Consider the following 12237-nt stretch of genomic DNA (forward strand, 5'->3'; position numbering starts at 1 on the left):
AGGCTGTGTTCACTCGGAAAGCGCCGCGATTTGTTAGCCTCTCGTTGAAATATTCGCAACTCGGGCCAATCAGCCCTTGAGTCATCACTTTCCCGCCGTTTTTGAATCAGAACAAGATGGAGGACAAACTTATTGTTGCGATTTGCGGGCCCCCGGAGCTCGTTAATACAACCTCATATGAGTACGGGTGATGTTATGAACCCAAACACGTGGGCGTTAAATGTTCCGACGTTTGTTGGATGTCCACAACAAGTATAAAGCAGAACTAGTGGTTAGTTCCTCCGTGGTAGATGCAGGAAATGATAAAGTTTTTACGGAAACCCAGCCACGGAGATAAGACCCGCCTCTCTCAGAGCTTGGCAACGCTTTTGGTGTGAACAAAGCAAATCGTCACCCGTTTTGTCCGTCGCAAAAAACCCCGCCGCTTTCGGTGTGATCACAGCCTATGTTAACAGAGAGAAAGTGAAGTGAATAATTAAGCTTTTTTGTTGACAGACGTTACTGGAACAACTGTCATGAAAATGGCTCACCGGAAAGAGCGAAATGGTACCAAGGTGTGTGTGAATGTGTCTCTGCACATAATTCCATGTTTAACTCACTTTGGGCACGTGTGTGTTTGTGAAAGACTGACGAAAGGAAATGTGTGTGTTTCACTCAATCAGTGCTTGACTACTCACAAAAGTTTTTCGCTGTGAATGGATGACACAATTGCCTGTAACAAATAGATAAACACTAGAGAAACTAGATCAAAGAAACAAAGAGGGATATTCATTTCAAACGCATTTCAAAGACTGAATGAATAAAACAAATATATCGAGAAAAAAAATCATCAAAGTGAGTCCTGATTAAAACGCCGGCAATTGTGGCAGAAACCGGGCTAAGTCATTTGCACATGTGCCCCATCCATGGAAGAGGAGATTCACAGGTCAGGGTGGCGATAGCGGAAATGAATTCTACATTAATGCAACAGGAATCAAAGCAGCCGGCATCACTGTCAACAGTTATAGCTTGTCGTAAACGAGTGTTTCGATACCATAAACTAAAAGCTTGAATATATAGTTTGTGATGAGATAAGGACCGTGTTTACACCTTACAAATATCACTTTAATAAGTTTAGTTGCAGATTCCATGAGGGTTAAATGTTGAGGATGAGATCCTTTAACAGCTACATAAACCATCAGGATGGCGGATATGTTCCTGATTTGGTCCTTGATGCTGGTCAAGCTGGTTTCAGCCTGGTTTCAGGCAGGAAACCAGCTTTCCATTTCAGGAACGGCTCATCGTTGTAGCTTTAGCTTTGTGGTCTCTGCATTTTACCCAAACATGGGAGTCAACTTCAAATTGCAAAAATAAAAAACTACACAATTTGTTTTTGGTCTGGTCTTCTACCCAGAACTGGTTAATTATATTAAATATTATATGTACAGCATACATTTTGTACACTATGCAATATACTATGTACAGCATACATTATGTACATAGCCATGTACACTATGTACACTGCCTTACTCAGCAATGATATATAATATTTGATCATGGAAAATGTTAAAGGAGCATTCTGACATTTTGGGAAATATTAGACTGTTTTGAAAATACAAAGACAGGATGTGGCTAATCATTTATCAAAAAGGTTGCCAATGTGTTGTCTGTTCAAAAACCTGACTTAAAAGATTAACCATTTCCATTGTTGGTATTAGCAATTTAGATTTAGTGAGGGAACAAAGCAAGCTTATCACTTGAAGGTGTTGAGTTTACATATTAACCCTTCTGTTACCTTCGGGTCAATTTGACCCCATTCAATGTTTAATGTCGTTGTTCTTTCGGGTCAATTTGACCCCAGGCTTTTTTTTTTGTCAAAATAAAATATAATATCAACTTTTTTATATATTTAAAGGGCTATTTAGTCTCAACAAAAAACAAAAGTACCTCAACAAACTTACTACACAAAACATATTTTAATTTCTTTAATTTTTTAATTTTTTGTCAGTTAAAAATTGACCCAAAATAAAAAAATGTCAAAAATATAAAGGTAACAGGAGGGTTAAGGATATGTTTCAGGGTTACGCAATATGAAATCTACATATTTGTATGCTGGGGATTCATTCATCCATCCATTACATTCTGGTCAACCCTAGGCCTCCTCTTAAACCCTTTAAAGGCGGTAATCCAGGAGAATCCTGATCAGATGTAGAATCACCTCAGCTGGACATTTTCGATGCGAAGGAGCATCTCCACGCCACCTAATGAAGGAAGCTCATCATGGCCGGTAACGAGGCTGTCATTCTTTCCGTCACTACAAGTTCCAATCAATTCAGTTTATTTTGCATAGCCCAACATCAGAAATTTGCCTCAGTGGGCTTTACAATCTGTACACATACAAAAATAACCTTTTCACGGGGATGTAAACAGGAAGAAACCTTCAGGTGAGCAACAGAGGAGGATCCGAATGAAGTCAGGCCTTTGAGACAGGAGGCATGGCCATTGGGAAGGAGGTCATGTCGAGGCCAGAGGCTCGATGCAGGAAGCAGGGGCAAGGACCCAGGGCCCAGTACCAGCTTCAGACACAGCAAGATCCAATGGAGCCTTGAGGCGAGGAAGCACAAAGACTCCGAGGAGGAAGTAGAGTCAGTAATGTGCAATGGAGAGATGTACATTCATCCATAAGGAGAGAGAGAGAAGCTCATAACCATCAGTTAGGGTTGTAACACAGATGAACTTGATCATCTGGTGCTTTTCCCTCTGGCTCAGGTCCATATTTAACACAGCGGTATATAACGCCCTCACCACTCTTTCTCTCATTTTACTCTCTCCCTTTACTCCTCCTCCATGCTCTTCCTCAATCGCCGCTCCAGGATGTATGTATCCTACATACAAGCTCATTTCCATTTTTTTTTCTTAGCTGGAAGTTATACATGCTTGGGTTGCCTGAGACGGGTTGCCGTGTTGTATTTATTTATTTTTTATTTCTGCAGCCATGTTATATAATTTACAATCATGCTCAATATTCAATATGCTGGTGCTCTTGCTACAACATATTGAGATGTTTTCCCTTCCCAGGTTCTTGGTATGCTGTTAGCCAGGCCGGGAATCGTGGATTTGTGTGTGGTAAGGACCAATGTTACATATCAGGGTCCCATTATCTCCCGGAGCTTGTTGCACCTGGAATAAGAAGAACAGTGGAAACAAGTTGTGAACACAACATTGGCATATTATTAAACAGATTGTAATTGTAAATCTGATATTCTAATACTTTCCTCTTTAAGTCTGTTTTTAGTCTCCACCAACTCTTGCTAAATGCTGCAATACTATCTAAATCATCTATATTGGCCAAGTATGGGCACATACAAGGAATTTGACAAAGTGTTTTTGAATTTCTCTTAATGTGCTTACATAGAAAGTTTTAAAAAGAAATCCTATGCTATAGCAAACAGCTATGACGGCAATGTATACGTGACCCAATGATGCTCTATGCTCAAGACCCAGAATGCACTGGAGCTGGCTATACCAAACATATACTGTAGATTTCCAATGTATGGTAAAAGAGATTTTCTATAGAAGGCAGAAATGCAGGTCTTAATGAAGGAGGGATGGAGGAAATTATACAACTAATACATGAATCAAACAATAACTAAACACGCAAACAAAAAAATTTATATATAATAAACAAATCTAATATATATATATATATATACATTAATTAAATAATTTAAACAATTACATACATGTATATATATATAGATGTATACATTAATTAAATAATTTAAACAATTATATATATATATATATATGTATAAATATAAGCACAAAAACAAATATTAAACTTCCAGGAGAGATTAGGAGTTCAGTGTCTTGCCCAAGGACACATGGATATGCACGACTGGAGGAGCCGGGGGTGGAGCCGCCAATCATCCGATTACTGGACGACCTGCTCTACCTCCAGAGTGTTAAAAAACAAGTGCAATAAAAACTGCAAAATTAGATCATCGACATGGAAGATGTCATGACCGCAGACGTCGGGGCGACGGACCTGCGGCCATATAATCCGGTGATGAAGGGCTTCTTGGGTAGCGGGAAGACAGGAGCGTTGAAGCAGGAGGGACCTTCACACAGCACCAGTGATCCGTTGAAGGTCTGTGTGAGGATGGTGGTGCTGGTCAGTCCAGTCCAGATCATTTACAGACAGGAGGGACACATGATCTTCTGCCTCTAAAAAGAGCTGACACATACCCTCTTCACAGTGAAGGTGTGTGTGAGTGGAGGGGGGGGGGGGTTGCAGGTGGTTGATTGATGTCAGTGTTGGAGCAGTTTGATATGAGTTTATCAAACCTGGAGTACAACACATGGAGCTTGTCGGCACCTTCAGCTCGTCCTCTGTCATCCGATCATGCCGGGACGCATTTACAGTCTGCATGCTCCAAGATCAGATCCTGCTCGTACCACATGCCAGACCACATGCTGGCCTGGCTCGCATTGAGTTCAGACGTCATTGAAGAGTGGACAGCATATGGACACAAACCAGACAATTTATCAAGCGACGGTCTCCTTTGTCTTCCCCCCGGCCGGGAGTTCCTCTCCTGAGGAGAGTGAGGAGAGGAGGATATCCAGGGCTAGAGCATAGTCCTGTTACACAGTAACTGACCTACTGTCGAAAAGAAGCGTACATTAACAACCGTTACCGCTGACCTCACAGCTTGTATTGCTTTAGTAGTAAGCAATATCAGAATCAGAATCATTTATTAGCTATGTGTGTTAGAAACACAAAGGTAGAGGAAGGAACAGGCTCATGGAACAGACTCATGGAACAGACTCATGGAACAGACTCATAGAACAGACTCATGGAACAGACTCATGGAACAGGCTCATGGAACAGACTCATGGAACAGACTCATGGAACAGGCTCATGGAACAGACTCATGGAACAACCTCATGGAACAGACTCATGGAACAGACTCATGGAACACGCTCAAAGCTCAGCAGAGCACACAAAAAAAAAGAAGGGAATTGGTTCATGAATGACGATAACCATATTATATATAATGACAATGTAAAGTTGTTATTACTATCATTAGGGCCCGATCACTGAATTATTCAGAGGACCTTTTTTCTTAAAATGTATGTTATTATTATTTAGATTTGCGGTCAGAACAATCAAAAGACCGTAGTTATAGAGCTTTGAGGTGTCATCAAACAACGTGCATGTGGTGTGGCGAAGAAAAGAAAAAAAAGAGTCACCTGCACCCCCCCCCCTCCCACTCACCTTTTTCACCCCTCATCGGTTTGCAGGTATACGGTTCATGAGGGTCAGTGGGGGAACCGGGCTCTGTTCAATATTGCATTGTGCTTAACATAATATCGTGTTTCTAAACAGAGTGAAAACAGCCAGTCTTTTTTAACATGCTCTGCGTTATTTCCTGCCACGTTCCCATGTCTTGCTGGCGACCTATTGATTAAAGGGTCGAATCAGAATCAGAATCAGAATAGTATTTATTATAGGAGGTTAGCCCGGAAGATAGCAACTTAGTTAAGTCTTTTTTTTGGTGCGAATCAGGGACATAGTGAATGACTAAACTCCGTTGATTCATGCCTTCCGACTCTGCCTCACGACCCGCCCTACTCTGCTTCTGATTGGTCAAGTCATGAAACGTTGCTCATCCAATCACCATGCCATCTGCAGGTGGCTAATCTTGAGTTTCCGACCCCTGATAATTAGCGATGGATAAATCCAAGCAAAGAAAAGGAAAATCGAGATTTGAATTCAGAGTGGACGGATTAATTTGCTTTCAGTACTGTATGTTTGATATGTGGCGAGAAATTAGCGAATAAAAAAAAAGGTAATGTTGAAAGACATTCAGCATTTGCTGAAAAGTACCATTTCGGAACTGCTTCTGAAAGGTGAGAAAAGCAAATATACTTTCAAAAAGTGGTTAAGTCTCCAAACTCAAATACTGGTGGTAGTTTCACGGCAGCTCGGGAGATAGTAAGGTGCCGTTCTCCATCTGTGAAAGCAGTTCACAGATGGAGAATACATGAAAGGATCTCTCCTTATAATATCAGAACAGCTATTCTCTGACTTTAAAAACAAAAGTGTAATTGCAAAGACTGTCAAGGACAGGACCATTAAGATGGCAGAAAACATTGGCAGTCAACAAATGGAGGACATTAATTCAGCTCCAGCATTTTCCATCGCCTGTGATGAGTCAAGCGATGTCAACGATATTGAACGGATAGCGCTGTTATGCAAGGACGTGAACTTTGATGGGCCGCAGGAAGAAAAAATTTAGTTGATACCGCTAAAAGGCCAAACGCGGAGGGGGGACATCTGTGAGGCAGTGGTGAATTGTTTAAAAGCCAAAGAAATAAACACCACCAACATGGTGCCAGTGGCTATCGATGGGGTACCCAGGATGAGAGGAACACAGAAGGAGTTTATTACTTTACTTCAAAAGTCGCTGGATGAAGAGCTGTTGACATTTCACTGCAACCTGCACCAAGAATGAAAAGGTGTGAGTCTCCAAATGATTTTTGTTGTTGTGGGAGAGGTGCCAAAATGGCTCTTTTGATACAAAAAGTTGCCTCAGGGCAGCAGTGTAGTTTGTTCAGACAATGTGATGGTGTGTTCGGCTACATAATTCTGGTCAAAGTAAATAGTTTTCCTTTACTATGTGCTGATAATGACTGAAGCGGACCGAGGAACATTTTTGGGGCGGATGGAAAAGGAAGTGCTTTGGATTGTTCCCTCTGATGAGGAGGACAGTGAGCTTGAAGAGTCTGGAAAAGTGGATCCCCGAATCAGGAGGTCAGTTAGCAGAGTAACGTGTCTGTGCTTGTGTGTGTGTGTGTGTGTCTGTGTGTGTGTGTGAAGCAGAAGTTGTTTTTTTACAAAAGCTCTTTACAATGCATTGTACACCGCTTACCCAGAATGTAAGAGTCTTTTCAGCTGTGCCACACACACATACAAACACACACACACGGACACAGTAATTAGGATGTTGGTTTATTGAAACAATATACTCGAGGTGTATGTAATTTGTCATACTTGGGTTGATGTTTTCTAATTGTGATTAGTTTTAAAAGTTAATGTGTAAAAAAACAAAATGTGTATAAGTTATTGACTTATTCCACTTATATGTACTTTGATGTTTTAGTAACCTCGTGGCACTTTGTTGCCCCGAAGCAATAAACTGAAATCTGGTTGAGAGGGTGCGGTGGTGACACATTTTATGATAAAGACATGTTCAGGAACCCCCAAGCTCCCAAAAACTGCGTGAATCATTCCCCTACCCAAAAAATAAATCAAAAATCATGCCACGGTGGGATAACTGCCACTTCATTTTTCATTCATCCTTCGTCTTTTTCAATCTGTAGTGCCTGAGTCGTGCCTGAGTTAACCAGTGCTGCGTTTTCATATCTGCCAAAATATTACAATGTTTTCTCCCATTTATGTTGTTAAACCTCTTCTCACAAATCCCTCTCCCATAACAGTTCCACAGGGGGAAGAAGCATTACTGAGGATCTCATTTTCTGATCCGTGAAGCTGCGAGGCCTCTGCCTCAGGCCTGGCCTGTGCCACATGCTACTTTATTCGTACTTGGAGTGTATTGCAATGTTTGCTGTATCTTGTATCTACTAGCATAACAACCCAATGTCCCCACAGGGATCAATAGAGTTTAGCTTTGTCCTATAATGATGGTTATTTCAGCCAGCAAATTGTACTAAATTGTTTGTCTGAGGACCCGTGTTATGGATTTTATAGCCAAAGTAATCAAATGTGACACAAATGGATAAAAGCTACACGGCTGGATCGGAGTATTCCACTGAATTGCATCACACATTACGATATAAAGCAAAGAGTTACATGTAATGTATTGGATTCTTGAAAGTGGCCCGATTAAGGGGTCTAATAGGAGAGCAGTGGACTGAGACAGAGGAAAGATGAGAATGTGTGTGCGCTCATATTATGGTGTGTCATGACAAGGAAAAATGCCCGTGCATACTGAAACACGGACGATGACGCTTCACAGTTGTCCATTCCATCTGTCAACATCATCCATCTTTGCATTCACCATCCATTCAATCATCCTTTCATCCATCAATTATCCGCCCTCCATCCATTGGTTCTGAGCTGCTTTTCAGTAAAAAATGCAATGTGTTCCCATGAAAGCTGAAATCAATTTGGATTTCATCTGTCTCGTAAGTTACATCACTTCTGGAGTTATTTCACCCCAAACGTTGACTTCTTTGTCACGTAACCTCCGCGCTGTCATTGTATTGCCGTATCTACAAAAGAAAATATCTTCACTTGAACATGATTTAACACAACTTCCTTTAAATACGACAGACATAGATTTATGCTTTTGATACAGTGTGGCAGTGCCAGAAAGCGGTGAAACGTTTGTCTGCCGTTAGTTGCAAAGTTAATGAAATGGTTAAACACATTAAGACTGACAATTTACAATCCATTTGTTGGAGTCAATGCAGAGAACTGACCTTGTTTTTGAAGTTCTATGAAACACTGTTGCTTTGCTTTGAGTCCTTTATGCAATGTGATACACTAAATAACATTTGGTTGTCAGTGTAGCTTTACACTTGCTAATAATTCCATTTTGTTGGGCTCATTACAGGCAGACACCCTTTTACTCCACGACACTCCAGCTCCAGTGGTAAGTTCCCATTATTTTCAGTTTGCCCAATAATGAGCCTGTCAATCACGCATCATAGAAAATCATATTGGAAAACATTTTTATTTGGTGATGTATCAATTTGCATTTGTTTTGCATAGCCCTGAGCAACAGGTCTCCATGGGAGGAGACACACACTCAGACAAGAAAGGAGAAAAGACAAACGCAACACGCACACACACAACGGAGACAAGACGCCTTCCTGACGTTGGCATAATGCGCAGAAATAAGATGCTGAAGATGGGAAGCATAACACCTGCTGAACATCAGTCAATGTCCTCAATAATAGCATATATTAGTGTGAGAGTGAGTACAACCTCGCAGAGCTATGGACTATTAAGCCATTGTTATGCTGCGTTCACACCAAAAGCCAAGCAAATATTCGCGTGGCATTACTCGCCGAACTATTCGTGGTTGTTTGTCGCCAGGGAGGAGGAGTGGCTTATCTCTATGGAAACAGTTATTATTTCCACCATACACCATAGAAGAAAAAAACACTATTTCTGCTTTTGCATGTGTTGTGGAAGTCCAACAAACGACAACGTTCATATTTGTTTTTAATATTCTGACCACAAGTTCATTTATTTGTGTTATTCCAAAAGAGGAAAGAGCGTACACAGCCGCATGTTATCGCCGAGAGGAATAAGCGCTTCAACCAGGTGCTTTTTCATGGCGCTCCGACATTTTTAAGGGGCATTTTTGGCAGTTCACAGTGTTTCAGTTTAATCGATGACTGTGTAAACTGGTGAATTTCAGCCGGTTGCTCCTAGTAATTTGTATGGTTGGTAGAACATAGATCAGTGTGTATTTAAATGTAATTGAAGGCTGAGGGTCACCAGTTAACACGGTCAATGGTTATACCGAAACTATGTATAGCTGCTAGCTGTTAAACGTGTTCACTACCGCTGTCCATTTTACGAGTGAATGAAGTCAAAGAGCTTCTGTCCTGGTGTTTGACGTTGTCCACATGAACACATATCACACAGTCGGAGCGTCTGTTTTACGTGTATCTCGTAGTGATTCTCGAGTTGAAATATTCCCAGCTAGGTATCGCCGCCAAATACAAGTATATATAAACATTGGGCCACTTGTTAACGTATTCTACCCACTCACTGATGGCAGAAGGATCAATTTGCACTTTGACAGCAGAGAAGATGTACACTGTGTACATTACCCATGGCAAAAACCACAGCTGTGTGTGGTGTGTAAAGGGTTTAAGGGCCCAGAGTTCTTCAAATAAGAAAACTTATCTTAAAACCTCATCTGATGTAATGGTTCCCTGTCTCTGCAATGTTGAATTATAGGGTTTGCTCCCATATTATTCAACAGGCAATTTAATTCTGTTTTCGTTGCATTTCAAAATGCACCCGCTCTTTGTTCTCGCACGCTAAAAAAGTGTGGCAGCCGGTAATGTGTGTGTGTGTGTGTGTGTGTGTCTGTTTGGGGGGGGGCACCGATGAAGGAAATACTTTTCTTGTTCTGTTTCCCGGGAGATAGAGAGGCAGAGAGAGAAAGAGCAGAACAGCTTGAGAACATAATGTGTTAAGTGTTTGGGAAAAAAGACAAAGGCAGAGGCAAGAGGGAAGAGAAATGAGTTGGCTCTCAGCAGCGACATTTTCCTTCAATTATCTTTCTGAGAATTCAACAAAGTTTCGAAAAACATAAGTTCAGTGACAGTAGCACAATGACAACAGAGTTGTTATTTCCTCTGACCTCAAATGAGAGGTGAACATCATCTCCATCACCAGGAAGGCTCAGCAGAGGATGTTCTTCCTGAGGCAGTTGAAAGAGTTTAACCTGCCAAAGACCATGATGTGGCTGCAATCTAACATCCTTCCATGACTGTTCGCCTCCGGGACCAAGAGGCGGGCAAGTAAGTGTAAATGACTCTGAAAAGGTTCTGTTAATATTGTAACGTCTCGGACGTAATGGTACTCATGACACGGAAACGGGACAACGTTATTAACCCTAACTTTATTGGGCATCCACCAACACAGACAGTCTGCTCCTCTCAGCAGCTCGAATGTTAACAACAGCGGTTCCCGTCAACAACCCCTCACTCCCGTTTTCCGACAGGTTAACCCTGCCTCCCCTCTCTGCTCTGCCAATCACAGGCACGCCCCCTCGACCAGCATGCACAATGCCACCCCGTGATTGACAGACACTTTACAGGGTCGCTACAATATGGTGACTATTTCACGCAAGCCTTTATTTTGTAAGTGTATGTTGTGTGTCCTTTTATTTTGAAGCTCTTCCGGTGAGAAGATGTAAATCTATTAACATGACTTCGGAAAAAGTACATTAGTTCACGGTGAGTATTTTTCTGAAGTACCTCAGTTACTCTGTGAACTGCTAAGCAACTAAGTGGAATGGGCACAAGGTACTTTGCTTATATTTGGGTATGTTTCCATGTTTAGTGACTTTATTTTTAATTACTTTGCAAAATATATTGCAATAAGATGCTAATGATAGATTTTAGCTGTGTGTGCCATTTAAGAAATATGACATGTTGTGATTATTGTTGTGATTAATGCCCACATATATGAATGCCATCTAATTAATGTTTACACTCGAAAGAGCTCATTTCTGTTTTATTTGTTCCATAGCTCTTACAGTGATTTCTGGAAATTAAATGGAAAAGGAAAAACTCTTACATTTATGTTCGTCAATAAGGATTGATTGAACATAAATAAAAGCCATTATTGCACAACGCTAATCTTTAAATACAAATATGTCACTTAACCACTTCACCAACATACTCTTTATTTGTTTGTTTATTGTACATTGTCATATTCTTTCATTTAGTTGTGTGTGTCCCTCACAAATCATTAAGCCAAATTACTTGTGCAACATACCTGGCAATAAACTATTTCTGAATCACATTCTAGGAGCAGAGCGAGTGGAGGGGGAGAGGTTTATATTAAGAAGTTTGTGCAAGTCAGAATCGATGGCCCCAACCACGACTCCGGTCCAAGTACCTTGAATTAGTTGTCTATGATGTATGTTATTCACTGTGTATTTCCCTTGTGTAATCTGATTAATGATGCGCGTTTCCAAGATTCCAATTAGCGAATTGCTTGAAGCATTTGGCCACTGAATTGTTACCCTGGATATACCTTATGTGTTGCACCTTTTAATTGCCATGGTATTTACTCTATCCATTAAAATGCAGCACAATTAATTCCCAGCAGCGTGTTGACTGGTGTTTGTAGTTAGTCTCAAGTTGGTCTAATGAGAGTCTAGCTTCAGTTGAGAAAAGCTGACCTGACCAGCCAAGCCAAGGAGTCATTTTAGAGGGCCTGCAATGGCCATCTATTTATTGTCAAGTGGCAGAGACTGTCTCCGTCTGCCTCGACCCAAACGGACCTCTTGTCCATCGCTCGTCTCGCTTCTCTTAATAACTCCCTTCTCTCATTAGGCTGAGCAGAAGTGTCAGAAGTTGCTCCGGCTTAGAGTAGGAGGCGTTGGTGAGGGCCGAAAATGAGGAAGCGGTTCAGATTCCTCGATCCTCTCCACTACTGTGACAAAGAAGACGGAGCATCACTCATCACATCTCTCA

At 41.2% G+C, this 12237-nt stretch overlaps 1 long non-coding RNA gene across 1 annotated transcript; it reads left to right on the forward strand.

Annotated features, from left to right (window-relative positions):
* Window positions 1-10927: 10927 nt before the first annotated feature.
* On the forward strand, window positions 10928-11865 carry LOC130209491 (uncharacterized). Its single transcript, XR_008834630.1, has 2 exons — window positions 10928-10989; window positions 11567-11865. It is a non-coding gene; the product is annotated as an uncharacterized LOC130209491 (long non-coding RNA).
* The last annotated feature ends 372 nt before the right edge of the window (window positions 11866-12237 follow it).

This window comes from Pseudoliparis swirei, chromosome 19, assembly GCF_029220125.1.
Source record: "Pseudoliparis swirei isolate HS2019 ecotype Mariana Trench chromosome 19, NWPU_hadal_v1, whole genome shotgun sequence".
NCBI classification, from domain to species: domain Eukaryota; kingdom Metazoa; phylum Chordata; class Actinopteri; order Perciformes; family Liparidae; genus Pseudoliparis; species Pseudoliparis swirei.